Below are 17,221 nucleotides of genomic sequence, written 5' to 3'. Positions count from 1 at the left end.
CTCCAGTGTGCAGAAGTGAGGTGACGGACAGCAGTGTAATCTCCAGTGTGCAGGAGTGAGGTGACGGACAGCAGTGTAATCTCCAGTGTGTAGGAGTGAGGTGACGGACAGCAGTGTAATCTCCAGTGTGCAGGAGTGAGGTGACAGACAGCAGTGTAATCTCCAGTGTGCTGGAGTGAGGTGACGGACAGCAGTGTAATCTCCAGTGTGCAGGAGTGAGGTGACAGACAGCAGTGTAATCTCCAGTGTGCTGGAGTGAGGTGACGGACAGCAGTGTAATCTCCAGTGTGCAGGAGTGTGAGGTGACAGACAGGACACAGGAGTGTAATCTCCAGTGTGCAGGAGTGTGAGGTGACGGACAGGACACAGCAGTGTAATCTCCAGTGTGCAGGAGTGAGGTGACGGACAGCAGTGTAATCTCCAGTGTGCTGGAGTGAGGTGACGGACAGCAGTGTAATCTCCAGTGTGCGGGAGTGAGGTGACGGACAGGTCACAGCAGTGTAATCTCCAGTGTGCAGGAGTGTGAGGTGACGGACAGCAGTGTAATCTCCAGTGTGCAGGAGTGAGGTGACGGACAGCAGTGTAATCTCCAGTGTGCAGGAGTGAGGTGACAGACAGCAGTGTAATCTCCAGTGTGCAGGAGTGAGGTGACGGACAGCAGTGTAATCTCCAGTGTGCAGGAGTGAGGTGACGGACAGCAGTGTAATCTCCAGTGTGCAGGATTGAGGTGACAGACAGCAGTGTAATCTCCAGTGTGCAGGAGTGAGCTGACGGTCGGCAGTGTAATCTCCAGTGTGCAGGAGTGAGGTGACGGACTTGGGGCACAGCAGTGTAATCTCCAGTGTGCAGGAGTGAGGTGACGGACAGCAGTGTAATTTCCAGTGTGCAGGAGTGAGGTGACGGACAGCAGTGTAATCTCCAGTGTGCAGGAGTGAGGTGACGCAGTTGGGGCACAGCAGTGTAATCTCCAGTGTGCAGGAGTGAGGTGACGGACTTGGGGCACAGCAGTGTAATCTCCAGTGTGCAGGAGTGAGGTGACGCAGTTGGGGCACAGCATTGTAATCTCCAGTGTGCAGGAGTGAGGTGACGGACTTGGGGCACAGCAGTGTAATCTCCAGTGTGCAGGAGTGAGGTGACGGACAGGACACAGTATTGTAATCTCCAGTGTGCGGGACTGAGGTGACGGACTTGGGGCACAGCAGTGTAATCTCCAGTGTGCAGGAGTGTGAGGTGACAGACAGGACACAGGAGTGTAATCTCCAGTGTGCAGAAGTGAGGTGACGGACAGCAGTGTAATCTCCAGTGTGCAGGAGTGAGGTGACGGACAGCAGTGTAATCTCCAGTGTGTAGGAGTGAGGTGACGGACAGCAGTGTAATCTCCAGTGTGCAGGAGTGAGGTGACAGACAGCAGTGTAATCTCCAGTGTGCTGGAGTGAGGTGACGGACAGCAGTGTAATCTCCAGTGTGCAGGAGTGAGGTGACAGACAGCAGTGTAATCTCCAGTGTGCTGGAGTGAGGTGACGGACAGCAGTGTAATCTCCAGTGTGCAGGAGTGAGGTGACAGACAGCAGTGTAATCTCCAGTGTGCAGGAGTGAGGTGACGGACAGCAGTGTAATCTCCAGTGTGCAGGAGTGAGGTGACGGACAGCAGTGTAATCTCCAGTGTGCAGGATTGAGGTGACAGACAGCAGTGTAATCTCCAGTGTGCAGGAGTGAGCTGACGGTCGGCAGTGTAATCTCCAGTGTGCAGGAGTGAGGTGACGGACTTGGGGCACAGCAGTGTAATCTCCAGTGTGCAGGAGTGAGGTGACGGACAGCAGTGTAATTTCCAGTGTGCAGGAGTGAGGTGACGGACAGCAGTGTAATCTCCAGTGTGCAGGAGTGAGGTGACGCAGTTGGGGCACAGCAGTGTAATCTCCAGTGTGCAGGAGTGAGGTGACGGACTTGGGGCACAGCAGTGTAATCTCCAGTGTGCAGGAGTGAGGTGACGCAGTTGGGGCACAGCATTGTAATCTCCAGTGTGCAGGAGTGAGGTGACGGACTTGGGGCACAGCAGTGTAATCTCCAGTGTGCAGGAGTGAGGTGACGGACAGGACACAGTATTGTAATCTCCAGTGTGCGGGACTGAGGTGACGGACTTGGGGCACAGCAGTGTAATCTCCAGTGTGCAGGAGTGTGAGGTGACAGACAGGACACAGGAGTGTAATCTCCAGTGTGCAGAAGTGAGGTGACGGACAGCAGTGTAATCTCCAGTGTGCAGGAGTGAGGTGACGGACAGCAGTGTAATCTCCAGTGTGTAGGAGTGAGGTGACGGACAGCAGTGTAATCTCCAGTGTGCAGGAGTGAGGTGACAGACAGCAGTGTAATCTCCAGTGTGCTGGAGTGAGGTGACGGACAGCAGTGTAATCTCCAGTGTGCAGGAGTGAGGTGACAGACAGCAGTGTAATCTCCAGTGTGCTGGAGTGAGGTGACGGACAGCAGTGTAATCTCCAGTGTGCAGGAGTGTGAGGTGACAGACAGGACACAGGAGTGTAATCTCCAGTGTGCAGGAGTGTGAGGTGACGGACAGGACACAGCAGTGTAATCTCCAGTGTGCAGGAGTGAGGTGACGGACAGCAGTGTAATCTCCAGTGTGCTGGAGTGAGGTGACGGACAGCAGTGTAATCTCCAGTGTGCGGGAGTGAGGTGACGGACAGGACACAGCAGTGTAATCTCCAGTGTGCAGGAGTGTGAGGTGACTGACAGCAGTGTAATCTCCAGTGTGCAGGAGTGAGGTGACGCACTTGGGGCACAGCAGTGTAATCTCCAGTGTGCAGGAGTGAGGTGACGGACAACAGTGTAATCTCCAGTGTGCAGGAGTGAGGTGACGGACAGCAGTGTAATCTCCAGTGTGCAGGAGTGAGGTGACGGACAGCAGTGTAATCTCCAGTGTGCAGAAGTCTGAGGTGACGGACAGCAGTGTAATTTCCAGTGTGCAGGAGTGTGAGGTGACGGACAGCAGTGTAATCTCTAGTGTGCAGGAGTGAGGTGACGGACAGCAGTGTAATCTCTAGTGTGCAGGATTGAGGTGACGGACAGCAGTGTAATCTCCAGTGTGCAGGAGTGAGGTGACGGACTTGGGGCACAGCAGTGTAATCTCCAGTGTGCAGGAGTGTGAGGTGATGGACAGCAGTGTAATTTCCAGTGTGCAGAAGTGTGAGGTGACGGACAGCAGTGTAATCTCCAGTGTGCAGGAGTGAGGTGACGGACAGCAGTGTAATCTCCAGTGTGCAGGAGTGAGGTGACGGACAGCAGTGTAATCTCCAGTGTGCAGGAGTGAGGTGACGGACAGCAGTGTAATCTCCAGTGTGCAGGAGTGAGGTGACGGACTTGGGGCACAGCAGTGTAATCTCCAGTGTGCGGGAGTGTGAGGTGACAGACAGGACACAGTAGTGTAATCTCCAGTGTACAGGAGTGAGGTGACGGACTTGGGGCACAGTAGAGTAATTTCCAGTGTGTAGGTGTGTGAGGTGACGGACAGGACACAGTAGTGTAATCTCCAGTGTACAGGAGTGAGGTGACGCACTTGGGGCACAGTAGTGTATTCTCCAGTGTAGAGGAGTGAGGTGACGCACTTGGGGCACAGCAGTGTAATCTCCAGTGTGCAGGAGTGTGAGGTGACTGACAGCAGTGTAATTTCCAGTGTGCAGGAGTGAGGTGACAGACAACTGTGTAATCTCCAGTGTGCAGGAGTGAGGTGACGCACTTGGGGCACAGCAGTGTAATCTCCAGTGTGCAGGAGTGAGGTGACGGACAACAGTGTAATCTCCAGTGTGCAGGAGTGAGGTGACGGACAGCAGTGTAATCTCCAGTGTGCAGGAGTGAGGTGACGGACAGCAGTGTAATCTCCAGTGTGCAGAAGTCTGAGGTGACGGACAGCAGTGTAATTTCCAGTGTGCAGGAGTGTGAGGTGACGGACAGCAGTGTAATCTCTAGTGTGCAGGAGTGAGGTGACGGAGAGCAGTGTAATCTCTAGTGTGCAGGATTGAGGTGACGGACAGCAGTGTAATCTCCAGTGTGCAGGAGTGAGGTGACGGACTTGGGGCACAGCAGTGTAATCTCCAGTGTGCAGGAGTGTGAGGTGATGGACAGCAGTGTAATTTCCAGTGTGCAGAAGTGTGAGGTGACGGACAGCAGTGTAATCTCCAGTGTGCAGGAGTGAGGTGACGGACAGCAGTGTAATCTCCAGTGTGCAGGAGTGAGGTGACGGACAGCAGTGTAATCTCCAGTGTGCAGGAGTGAGGTGACGGACTTGGGGCACAGCAGTGTAATCTCCAGTGTGCGGGAGTGTGAGGTGACAGACAGGACACAGTAGTGTAATCTCCAGTGTACAGGAGTGAGGTGACGGACTTGGGGCACAGTAGAGTAATTTCCAGTGTGCAGGAGTGTGAGGTGACGGACAGGACACAGTAGTGTAATCTCCAGTGTACAGGAGTGAGGTGACGCACTTGGGGCACAGTAGTGTATTCTCCAGTGTACAGGAGTGAGGTGACGCACTTGGGGCACAGCAGTGTAATCTCCAGTGTGCAGGAGTGTGAGGTGACTGACAGCAGTGTAATTTCCAGTGTGCAGGAGTGAGGTGACAGACAACACTGTAATCTCCAGTGTGCAGGAGTGAGGTGACGCACTTGGGGCACAGCAGTGTAATCTCCAGTGTGCAGGAGTGAGGTGACGGACAACAGTGTAATCTCCAGTGTGCAGGAGTGAGGTGACGGACAGCAGTGTAATCTCCAGTGTGCAGGAGTGAGGTGACGGACAGCAGTGTAATCTCCAGTGTGCAGGAGTGAGGTGACGGACAGCAGTGTAATCTCCAGTGTGCAGGAGTGAGGTGACGGACTTGGGGCACAGCAGTGTAATCTCCAGTGTGCAGGAGTGTGAGGTGACAGACAGGACACAGTAGTGTAATCTCCAGTGTACAGGAGTGAGGTGACGGACAGCAGTGTAATCTCCAGTGTGCAGGAGTGAGGTGACAGACAGCAGTGTAATCTCCAGTGTGCAGGAGTGAGGTGACGGACAGCAGTGTAATCTCCAGTGTGCAGGAGTGAGGTGACGGACTGCAGTGTAATCTCCAGTGTGCAGGAGTGAGGTGACAGACAGCAGTGTAATCTCCAGTGTGCAGGAGTGAGGTGACGGACAGCAGTGTAATCTCCAGTGTGCAGGAGTGAGGTGACTGACTTGGGGCACAGCAGTGTAATCTCCAGTGTGCGGGAGTGTGAGGTGATGGACTTGGGGCACAGTAGTGTAACCAGTATGCAGGAGTGTGAGGTGACGGACAGGACACAGTAGTGTAATCTCCGGTGTGCGGGAGTGTGAGGTGACAGACAGGACACAGTAGTGTAATCTCCAGTGTGCAGGAGTGTGAGGTGACGGACAGGACACAGTAGTGTAATCTCCAGTGTGCAGGAGTGTGAGGTGATGATTTAGGACACAGTAGTGTAATCTCCAGTGTGCAGGAGTGTGAGGTGACGGACAGGACACAGTAGTGTAATCTCCAGTGTGCAGGAGTGTGAGGTGACAGACAGGACACAGTAGTGTAATCTCCAGTGTGCAGGAGTGTGAGGTGATGATTTAGGACACAGTAGTGTAATCTCCAGTGTGCAGGAGTGTGAGGTGACGGACAGGATTCAGTAGAGTAATTTCCAGTGTGTAGGAGTGTGAGGTGACGGACAGGACACAGTAGTGTAATCTCCAGTGTACAGGAGTGAGGTGACGCACTTGGGGCACAGCAGTGTAATCTCCAGTGTAGAGGAGTGAGGTGACGCACTTGGGGCACAGCAGTGTAATCTCCAGTGTGCAGGAGTGTGAGGTGACGGACAGGACACAGTATTGTAATCTCCAGTGTGCAGGAGTGAGGTGACGGACAGGACACAGCCGTGTAATCTCCAGTGTGCAGGAGTGTGAGGTGACGGACAGGACACAGTAGTGTATTTTCCAGTGTGCAGGAGTGTGAGGTGACGGACAGGACACAGTAGTGTAATCTCCAGTGTACAAGAGTGAGGTGACGGACTTGGGGCACAGTAGAGTAATTTCCAGTGTGTAGGAGTGTGAGGTGACGGACAGGACACAGTAGTGTAATCTCCAGTGTACAGGAGTGAGGTGACGCACTTGGGGCACAGCAGTGTAATCTCCAGTGTACAGGAGTGAGGTGACGCACTTGGGGCACAGCAGTGTAATCTCCAGTGTGCAGGAGTGTGAGGTGACTGACAGCAGTGTAATTTCCAGTGTGCAGGAGTGAGGTGACAGACAACAGTGTAATCTCCAGTGTGCAGGAGTGAGGTGACGCACTTGGGGCACAGCAGTGTAATCTCCAGTGTGCAGGAGTGAGGTGACGGACAACAGTGTAATCTCCAGTGTGCAGGAGTGAGGTGACGGACAGCAGTGTAATCTCCAGTGTGCAGGAGTGAGGTGACGGACAGCAGTGTAATCTCCAGTGTGCAGAAGTCTGAGGTGACGGACAGCAGTGTAATTTCCAGTGTGCAGGAGTGTGAGGTGACGGACAGGACGCAGTAGTGTATTTTCCAGTGTGCAGGAGTGTGAGGTGACCGGACAGGACACAGTAGTGTAATCTCCAGTGTACAAGAGTGAGGTGACGGACTTGGGGCACAGTAGAGTAATTTCCAGTGTGTAGGAGTGTGAGGTGACGGACAGGACACAGTAGTGTAACCTCCAGTGTACAGAAGTGAGGTGACGCACTTGGGTCACAGCAGTGTAATCTCCAGTGTACAGGAGTGAGGTGACGCACTTGGGGCACAGCAGTGTAATCTCCAGTGTGCAGGAGTGTGAGGTGACTGACAGCAGTGTAATTTCCAGTGTGCAGGAGTGAGGTGACAGACAACAGTGTAATCTCCAGTGTGCAGGAGTGAGGTGGACGCACTTGGGGCACAGCAGTGTAATCTCCAGTGTGCAGGAGTGAGGTGACGGACAACAGTGTAATCTCCAGTGTGCAGGAGTGAGGTGACGGACAGCAGTGTAATCTCCAGTGTGCAGGAGTGAGGTGACGGACAGCAGTGTAATCTCCAGTGTGCAGAAGTCTGAGGTGACGGACAGCAGTGTAATTTCCAGTGTGCAGGAGTGTGAGGTGACGGACAGCAGTGTAATCTCTAGTGTGCAGGAGTGAGGTGACGGACAGCAGTGTAATCTCTAGTGTGCAGGATTGAGGTGACGGACAGCAGTGTAATCTCCAGTGTGCAGGAGTGAGGTGACGGACTTGGGGCACAGGCAGTGTAATCTCCAGTGTGCAGGAGTGTGAGGTGATGGACAGCAGTGTAATTTCCAGTGTGCAGAAGTGTGAGGTGACGGACTGCAGTGTAATCTCCAGTGTGCAGGAGTGAGGTGACGGACAGCAGTGTAATCTCCAGTGTGCAGGAGTGAGGTGACGGACAGCAGTGTAATCTCCAGTGTGCAGGAGTGAGGTGACGGACTTGGGGCACAGCAGTGTAATCTCCAGTGTGCGGGAGTGTGAGGTGACAGACAGGGACACAGTAGTGTAATCTCCAGTGTACAGGAGTGAGGTGACGGACTTGGGGCACAGTAGAGTAATTTCCAGTGTGTAGGAGTGTGAGGTGACGGACAGGACACAGTAGTGTAATCTCCAGTGTACAGGAGTGAGTGACGCACTTGGGGCACAGTAGTGTATTCTCCAGTGTACAGGAGTGAGGTGACGCACTTGGGGCACAGCAGTGTAATCTCCAGTGTGCAGGAGTGTGAGGTGACTGACAGCAGTGTAATTTCCAGTGTGCAGGAGTGGGGTGACAGACAACAGTGTAATCTCCAGTGTGCAGGAGTGAGGTGACGCACTTGGGGCACAGCAGTGTAATCTCCAGTGTGCAGGAGTGAGGTGACGGACAACAGTGTAATCTCCAGTGTGCAGGAGTGAGGTGACGGACAGCAGTGTAATCTCCAGTGTGCAGGAGTGAGGTGACGGACAGCAGTGTAATCTCCAGTGTGCAGAAGTATGAGGTGACGGACAGCAGTGTAATCTCCAGTGTGCAGGAATGAGGTGACAGATAGCAGTGTAACTAGTGTGCAGGAGTGTGAGGTGACGGACAGCAGTGTAATTTCCAGTGTGCAGCAGTGTGAGGTGACGGACAGCAGTGTAATCTCTAGTGTGCAGGAGTGAGGTGACGGACAGCAGTGTAATCTCTAGTGTGCAGGAGTGAGGTGACGGACAGCAGTGTAATCTCCAGTGTGCAGGAGTGAGGTGACGGACTTGGGGCACAGCAGTGTAATCTCCAGTGTGCGCGAGTGTGAGGTGACAGACAGGACACAGTAGTGTAATCTCCAGTGTGCAGGAGTGAGGTGACGGACTTGGGGCACAGCAGTGTAATCTCCAGTGTGCAGGAGTGAGGTGACGGACTTGGGGCACAGCAGAGTAATCTCCAGTGTGCAGGAGTGAGGTGACGGACAGCAGTGTAATCTCCAGTGTGCAGGAGTGAGGTGACGGACAGCAGTGTAATCTCCAGTGTGCAGGAGTGAGGTGACGGACAGCAGTGTAATCTCCAGTGTGCAGGAGTGAGGTGACAAACAGCAGTGTAATCTCCAGTGTGCAGGAGTGAGGTGACAGACAGCAGTGTAATCTCCAGTGTGCAGGAGTGAGGTGACGGACTTGGGGCACAGCAGTGTAATCTCCAGTGTGCAGGAGTGAGGTGACGGACAGCAGTGTAATCTCCAGTGTGCAGGAGTGAGGTGACGCACTTGGGGCACAGCAGTGTAATCTCCAGTGTGCAGGAGTGAGGTAACGCAGTTGGGGCACAGCAGTGTAATCTCCAGTGTGCAGGAGTGAGGTGACGGGCTTGGGGCACAGCAGTGTAATCTCCAGTGTGCAGGAGTGAGGTGACGGACAGGACACAGTATTGTAATCTCCAGTGTGCGGGAGTGTGAGGTGACGGACAGCAGTGTAATCTCCAGTGTGCAGGAGTGAGGTGACAGACAGCAGTGTAATCTCCAGTGTGCAGGAGTGAGGTGCCGGACAGCAGTGTAATCTCCAGTGTGCAGGAGTGAGGTGACGGACAGCAGTGTAATCTCCAGTGTGCAGGATTGAGGTGACAGACAGCAGTGTAATCTCCAGTGTGCAGGAGTGAGGTGACGGACAGCAGTGTAATCTCCAGTGTGCAGGAGTGAGGTGACGGACTTGGGGCACAGCAGTGTAATCTCCAGTGTGCAGGAGTGAGGTGAGGGACAGCAGTGTAATCTCCAGTGTGCAGGAGTGAGGTGACGGATAGCAGTGTAATCTCCAGTGTGCAGGAGTGAGGTGACGCACTTGGGGCACAGCAGTATAATCTCCAGTGTGCAGGAGTGAGGTGACGCAGTTGGGGCACAGCAGTGTAATCTCCAGTGTGCAGGAGTGAGGTGACGGACTTGGGGCACAGCAGTGTAATCTCCAGTGTGCAGGAGTGAGGTGACGCAGTTGGGGCACAGCAGTGTAATCTCCAGTGTGCAGGAGTGAGGTGACGGACTTGGGACACAGTAGTGTATTTTCCACTGTGCAGGAGTGAGGTGACGGACTTGGGGCACAGCAGTGTAATCTCCAGTGTGCAGGAGTGAGGTGACGGACAGGACACAGTATTGTAATCTCCAGTGTGCGGGAGTGTGAGGTGACAGACAGGACACAGTATTGTAATCTCCAGTGTGCAGGAGTGTGAGGTGATGGACAGCAGTGTAATTTCCAGTGTGCGGGAGTGAGGTGACGGACTTGGGGCACAGCAGTGTAATCACCAGTGTGCAGGAGTGTGAGGTGAAAGACAGGACACAGGAGTGTAATCTCCAGTGTGCAGGAGTGTGAGGTGACGGACAGCAGTGTAATCTCCAGTGTGCAGGAGTGAGGTGACGGACAGCAGTGCAATCTCCAGTGTGCAGGAGTGAGGTGACGGACAGCAGTGTAATCTCCAGTGTGCAGGAGTGAGGTGACGGACAGCAGTGTAATCTCCAGTGTGCAGGAGTGAGGTGACGGACAGCAGTGTAATCTCCAGTGTGCAGGAGTGAGGTGACGGACTTGGGGCACAGCAGTGTAATCTCCAGTGTGCAGGAGTGAGGTGACGGACAGCAGTGTAATCTCCAGTGTGCAGGAGTGAGGTGACGGATAGCAGTGTAATCTCCAGTGTGCAGGAGTGAGGTGACGCACTTGGGGCACAGCAGTGTAATCTCCACTGTGCAGGAGTGAGGTGACGCAGTTGGGGACAGCAGTGTAATCTCCAGTGTGCAGGAGTGAGGTGACGGACTTGGGGCACAGCAGTGTAATCTCCAGTGTACAGGAGTGAGGTGACGGACTTGGGGCACAGTAGAGTAATTTCCAGTGTGTAGGAGTGTGAGGTGACGGACAGGACACAGTAGTGTAATCTCCAGTGTACAGGAGTGAGGTGACGCACTTGGGGCACAGTAGTGTATTCTCCAGTGTACAGGAGTGAGGTGACGCACTTGGGGCACAGCAGTGTAATCTCCAGTGTGCAGGAGTGTGAGGTGACTGACAGCAGTGTAATTTCCGGTGTGCAGGAGTGGGGTGACAGACAACAGTGTAATCTCCAGTGTGCTGGAGTGAGGTGACGGACAGCAGTGTAATCTCCAGTGTGCAGGAGTGAGGTGACGGACAGCAGTGTAATCTCCAGTGTGCAGGAGTGAGGTGACGGACAGCAGTGTAATCTCCAGTGTGCAGGAGTGAGGTAAGGGACAGCAGTGTAATCTCCAGTGTGCAGGAGTGAGGTGACGGATATCAGTGTAATCTCCAGTGTGCAGGAGTGAGGTGACGCACTTGGGGCACAGCAGTGTAATCTCCAGTGTGCAGGAGTGAGGTGACGGACTTGGGGCACAGCAGTGTAATCTCCAGTGTGCAGGAGTGAGGTGACGCAGTTGGGGCACAGCAGTGTAATCTCCAGTGTGCAGGAGTGAGGTGACGGACTTGGGGCACAGCAGTTTAATCTCCAGTGTGCAGGAGTGAGGTGACGGACAGGACACAGTATTGTAATCTCCAGTGTGCGGGAGTGTGAGGTGACGGACAGGACACAGTATTCTAATCTCCAGTGTGCGGGAGTGAGGTGACGGACTTGGGGCATAGCAGTGTAATCTCCAGTGTGCAGGAGTGTGAGGTGACAGACAGGACACAGGAGTGTAATCTCCAGTGTGCAGGAGTGTGAGGTGACGGACAGGACACAGCAGTGTAATCTCCAGTGTGCAGGAGTGAGGTGACGGACAGCAGTGTAATCTCCAGTGTGCTGGAGTGAGGTGACGGACAGCAGTGTAATCTCCAGTGTGCGGGAGTGAGGTGACGGACAGGACACAGCAGTGTAATCTCCAGTGTGCAGGAGTGTGAGGTGACGGACAGCAGTGTAATCTCCAGTGTGCAGGAGTGAGGTGACGGACAGCAGTGTAATCTCCAGTGTGCAGGAGTGAGGTGACAGACAGCAGTGTAATCTCCAGTGTGCAGGAGTGAGGTGACGGACAGCAGTGTAATCTCCAGTGTGCAGGAGTGAGGTGACGGACAGCAGTGTAATCTCCAGTGTGCAGGATTGAGGTGACAGACAGCAGTGTAATCTCCAGTGTGCAGGAGTGAGCTGACGGTCGGCAGTGTAATCTCCAGTGTGCAGGAGTGAGGTGACGGACTTGGGGCACAGCAGTGTAATCTCCAGTGTGCAGGAGTGAGGTGACGGACAGCAGTGTAATTTCCAGTGTGCAGGAGTGAGGTGACGGACAGCAGTGTAATCTCCAGTGTGCAGGAGTGAGGTGACGCAGTTGGGGCACAGCAGTGTAATCTCCAGTGTGCAGGAGTGAGGTGACGGACTTGGGGCACAGCAGTGTAATCTCCAGTGTGCAGGAGTGAGGTGACGCAGTTGGGGCACAGCATTGTAATCTCCAGTGTGCAGGAGTGAGGTGACGGACTTGGGGCACAGCAGTGTAATCTCCAGTGTGCAGGAGTGAGGTGACGGACAGGACACAGTATTGTAATCTCCAGTGTGCGGGACTGAGGTGACGGACTTGGGGCACAGCAGTGTAATCTCCAGTGTGCAGGAGTGTGAGGTGACAGACAGGACACAGGAGTGTAATCTCCAGTGTGCAGAAGTGAGGTGACGGACAGCAGTGTAATCTCCAGTGTGCAGGAGTGAGGTGACGGACAGGACACAGCAGTGTAATCTCCAGTGTGTAGGAGTGAGGTGACGGACAGCAGTGTAATCTCCAGTGTGCAGGAGTGAGGTGACAGACAGCAGTGCAATCTCCAGTGTGCTGGAGTGAGGTGACGGACAGCAGTGTAATCTCCAGTGTGCAGGAGTGAGGTGACAGACAGCAGTGTAATCTCCAGTGTGCTGGAGTGAGGTGACGGACAGCAGTGTAATCTCCAGTGTGCAGGAGTGAGGTGACAGACAGCAGTGTAATCTCCAGTGTGCAGGAGTGAGGTGACGGACAGCAGTGTAATCTCCAGTGTGCAGGAGTGAGGTGACGGACAGCAGTGTAATCTCCAGTGTGCAGGATTGAGGTGACAGACAGCAGTGTAATCTCCAGTGTGCAGGAGTGAGCTGACGGTCGGCAGTGTAATCTCCAGTGTGCAGGAGTGAGGTGACGGACTTGGGGCACAGCAGTGTAATCTCCAGTGTGCAGGAGTGAGGTGACGGACAGCAGTGTAATTTCCAGTGTGCAGGAGTGAGGTGACGGACAGCAGTGTAATCTCCAGTGTGCAGGAGTGAGGTGACGCAGTTGGGGCACAGCAGTGTAATCTCCAGTGTGCAGGAGTGAGGTGACGGACTTGGGGCACAGCAGTGTAATCTCCAGTGTGCAGGAGTGAGGTGACGCAGTTGGGGCACAGCATTGTAATCTCCAGTGTGCAGGAGTGAGGTGACGGACTTGGGGCACAGCAGTGTAATCTCCAGTGTGCAGGAGTGAGGTGACGGACAGGACACAGTATTGTAATCTCCAGTGTGCGGGACTGAGGTGACGGACTTGGGGCACAGCAGTGTAATCTCCAGTGTGCAGGAGTGTGAGGTGACAGACAGGACACAGGAGTGTAATCTCCAGTGTGCAGAAGTGAGGTGACGGACAGCAGTGTAATCTCCAGTGTGCAGGAGTGAGGTGACGGACAGCAGTGTAATCTCCAGTGTGTAGGAGTGAGGTGACGGACAGCAGTGTAATCTCCAGTGTGCAGGAGTGAGGTGACAGACAGCAGTGTAATCTCCAGTGTGCTGGAGTGAGGTGACGGACAGCAGTGTAATCTCCAGTGTGCAGGAGTGAGGTGACAGACAGCAGTGTAATCTCCAGTGTGCTGGAGTGAGGTGACGGACAGCAGTGTAATCTCCAGTGTGCAGGAGTGTGAGGTGACAGACAGGACACAGGAGTGTAATCTCCAGTGTGCAGGAGTGTGAGGTGACGGACAGGACACAGCAGTGTAATCTCCAGTGTGCAGGAGTGAGGTGACGGACAGCAGTGTAATCTCCAGTGTGCTGGAGTGAGGTGACGGACAGCAGTGTAATCTCCAGTGTGCGGGAGTGAGGTGACGGACAGGTCACAGCAGTGTAATCTCCAGTGTGCAGGAGTGTGAGGTGACGGACAGCAGTGTAATCTCCAGTGTGCAGGAGTGAGGTGACGGACAGCAGTGTAATCTCCAGTGTGCAGGAGTGAGGTGACAGACAGCAGTGTAATCTCCAGTGTGCAGGAGTGAGGTGACGGACAGCAGTGTAATCTCCAGTGTGCAGGAGTGAGGTGACGGACAGCAGTGTAATCTCCAGTGTGCAGGATTGAGGTGACAGACAGCAGTGTAATCTCCAGTGTGCAGGAGTGAGCTGACGGTCGGCAGTGTAATCTCCAGTGTGCAGGAGTGAGGTGACGGACTTGGGGCACAGCAGTGTAATCTCCAGTGTGCAGGAGTGAGGTGACGGACAGCAGTGTAATTTCCAGTGTGCAGGAGTGAGGTGACGGACAGCAGTGTAATCTCCAGTGTGCAGGAGTGAGGTGACGCAGTTGGGGCACAGCAGTGTAATCTCCAGTGTGCAGGAGTGAGGTGACGGACTTGGGGCACAGCAGTGTAATCTCCAGTGTGCAGGAGTGAGGTGACGCAGTTGGGGCACAGCATTGTAATCTCCAGTGTGCAGGAGTGAGGTGACGGACTTGGGGCACAGCAGTGTAATCTCCAGTGTGCAGGAGTGAGGTGACGGACAGGACACAGTATTGTAATCTCCAGTGTGCGGGACTGAGGTGACGGACTTGGGGCACAGCAGTGTAATCTCCAGTGTGCAGGAGTGTGAGGTGACAGACAGGACACAGGAGTGTAATCTCCAGTGTGCAGAAGTGAGGTGACGGACAGCAGTGTAATCTCCAGTGTGCAGGAGTGAGGTGACGGACAGCAGTGTAATCTCCAGTGTGTAGGAGTGAGGTGACGGACAGCAGTGTAATCTCCAGTGTGCAGGAGTGAGGTGACAGACAGCAGTGTAATCTCCAGTGTGCTGGAGTGAGGTGACGGACAGCAGTGTAATCTCCAGTGTGCAGGAGTGAGGTGACAGACAGCAGTGTAATCTCCAGTGTGCTGGAGTGAGGTGACGGACAGCAGTGTAATCTCCAGTGTGCAGGAGTGAGGTGACAGACAGCAGTGTAATCTCCAGTGTGCAGGAGTGAGGTGACGGACAGCAGTGTAATCTCCAGTGTGCAGGAGTGAGGTGACGGACAGCAGTGTAATCTCCAGTGTGCAGGATTGAGGTGACAGACAGCAGTGTAATCTCCAGTGTGCAGGAGTGAGCTGACGGTCGGCAGTGTAATCTCCAGTGTGCAGGAGTGAGGTGACGGACTTGGGGCACAGCAGTGTAATCTCCAGTGTGCAGGAGTGAGGTGACGGACAGCAGTGTAATTTCCAGTGTGCAGGAGTGAGGTGACGGACAGCAGTGTAATCTCCAGTGTGCAGGAGTGAGGTGACGCAGTTGGGGCACAGCAGTGTAATCTCCAGTGTGCAGGAGTGAGGTGACGGACTTGGGGCACAGCAGTGTAATCTCCAGTGTGCAGGAGTGAGGTGACGCAGTTGGGGCACAGCATTGTAATCTCCAGTGTGCAGGAGTGAGGTGACGGACTTGGGGCACAGCAGTGTAATCTCCAGTGTGCAGGAGTGAGGTGACGGACAGGACACAGTATTGTAATCTCCAGTGTGCGGGACTGAGGTGACGGACTTGGGGCACAGCAGTGTAATCTCCAGTGTGCAGGAGTGTGAGGTGACAGACAGGACACAGGAGTGTAATCTCCAGTGTGCAGAAGTGAGGTGACGGACAGCAGTGTAATCTCCAGTGTGCAGGAGTGAGGTGACGGACAGCAGTGTAATCTCCAGTGTGTAGGAGTGAGGTGACGGACAGCAGTGTAATCTCCAGTGTGCAGGAGTGAGGTGACAGACAGCAGTGTAATCTCCAGTGTGCTGGAGTGAGGTGACGGACAGCAGTGTAATCTCCAGTGTGCAGGAGTGAGGTGACAGACAGCAGTGTAATCTCCAGTGTGCTGGAGTGAGGTGACGGACAGCAGTGTAATCTCCAGTGTGCAGGAGTGTGAGGTGACAGACAGGACACAGGAGTGTAATCTCCAGTGTGCAGGAGTGTGAGGTGACGGACAGGACACAGCAGTGTAATCTCCAGTGTGCAGGAGTGAGGTGACGGACAGCAGTGTAATCTCCAGTGTGCTGGAGTGAGGTGACGGACAGCAGTGTAATCTCCAGTGTGCGGGAGTGAGGTGACGGACAGGACACAGCAGTGTAATCTCCAGTGTGCAGGAGTGTGAGGTGACGGACAGCAGTGTAATCTCCAGTGTGCAGGAGTGAGGTGACGGACAGCAGTGTAATCTCCAGTGTGCAGGAGTGAGGTGACAGACAGCAGTGTAATCTCCAGTGTGCAGGAGTGAGGTGACGGACAGCAGTGTAATCTCCAGTGTGCAGGAGTGAGGTGACGGACAGCAGTGTAATCTCCAGTGTGCAGGATTGAGGTGACAGACAGCAGTGTAATCTCCAGTGTGCAGGAGTGAGCTGACGGTCGGCAGTGTAATCTCCAGTGTGCAGGAGTGAGGTGACGGACTTGGGGCACAGCAGTGTAATCTCCAGTGTGCAGGAGTGAGGTGACGGACAGCAGTGTAATTTCCAGTGTGCAGGAGTGAGGTGACGGACAGCAGTGTAATCTCCAGTGTGCAGGAGTGAGGTGACGCAGTTGGGGCACAGCAGTGTAATCTCCAGTGTGCAGGAGTGAGGTGACGGACTTGGGGCACAGCAGTGTAATCTCCAGTGTGCAGGAGTGAGGTGACGCAGTTGGGGCACAGCATTGTAATCTCCAGTGTGCAGGAGTGAGGTGACGGACTTGGGGCACAGCAGTGTAATCTCCAGTGTGCAGGAGTGAGGTGACGGACAGGACACAGTATTGTAATCTCCAGTGTGCGGGACTGAGGTGACGGACTTGGGGCACAGCAGTGTAATCTCCAGTGTGCAGGAGTGTGAGGTGACATACAGGACACAGGAGTGTAATCTCCAGTGTGCAGAAGTGAGGTGACGGACAGCAGTGTAATCTCCAGTGTGCAGGAGTGAGGTGACGGACAGCAGTGTAATCTCCAGTGTGTAGGAGTGAGGTGACGGACAGCAGTGTAATCTCCAGTGTGCAGGAGTGAGGTGACAGACAGCAGTGTAATCTCCAGTGTGCTGGAGTGAGGTGACGGACAGCAGTGTAATCTCCAGTGTGCAGGAGTGAGGTGACAGACAGCAGTGTAATCTCCAGTGTGCTGGAGTGAGGTGACGGACAGCAGTGTAATCTCCAGTGTGCAGGAGTGAGGTGACGGACTTGGGGCACAGCAGTGTAATCTCCAGTTTGCACGAGTGAGGTGACGGACAGCAGTGTAATCTCCAGTGTGCAGGAGTGTGAGGTGATGGACAGCAGTGTAATCTCCAGTGTGCAGGAGTGAGGTGACGGACAGCAGTGTAATCTCCAGTGTGCAGGAGTGAGGTGACGGACAGCAGTGTAATCTCCAGTGTGCAGGAGTGAGGTGACGGATAGCAGTGTAATCTCCAGTGTGCAGGAGTGAGGTGACGCACTTGGGGCACAGCAGTGTAATCTCCAGTGTGCAGGAGTGAGGTGACGCAGTTGGGGCACTGCAGTGTAATCTCCAGTGTGCAGGAGTGAGGTGACGGACAGGACACAGTATTGTAATCTCCAGTGTGCGGGAGTGTGAGGTGACGGACAGGACACAGTATTGTAATCTC

The 17,221-nt window shown here is 54.2% G+C and overlaps 1 protein-coding gene across 1 annotated transcript in view; it reads left to right on the top strand.

Moving 5' to 3' along the window:
• Nucleotides 1-17,221, top strand: part of ehmt2 (euchromatic histone-lysine N-methyltransferase 2) — a 475,985-nt gene that overhangs the window by 168,936 nt on the left and 289,828 nt on the right. The gene's annotated exons all lie outside the window — the stretch shown is intronic.

Source organism: Hypanus sabinus, chromosome 5 (genome assembly GCF_030144855.1).
Source record: "Hypanus sabinus isolate sHypSab1 chromosome 5, sHypSab1.hap1, whole genome shotgun sequence".
Lineage (NCBI taxonomy): Eukaryota > Metazoa > Chordata > Chondrichthyes > Myliobatiformes > Dasyatidae > Hypanus > Hypanus sabinus.
The sequence above is the reverse complement of the archived record's forward strand: the minus strand, read 5'-3'. Positions and strand labels throughout refer to the sequence as shown.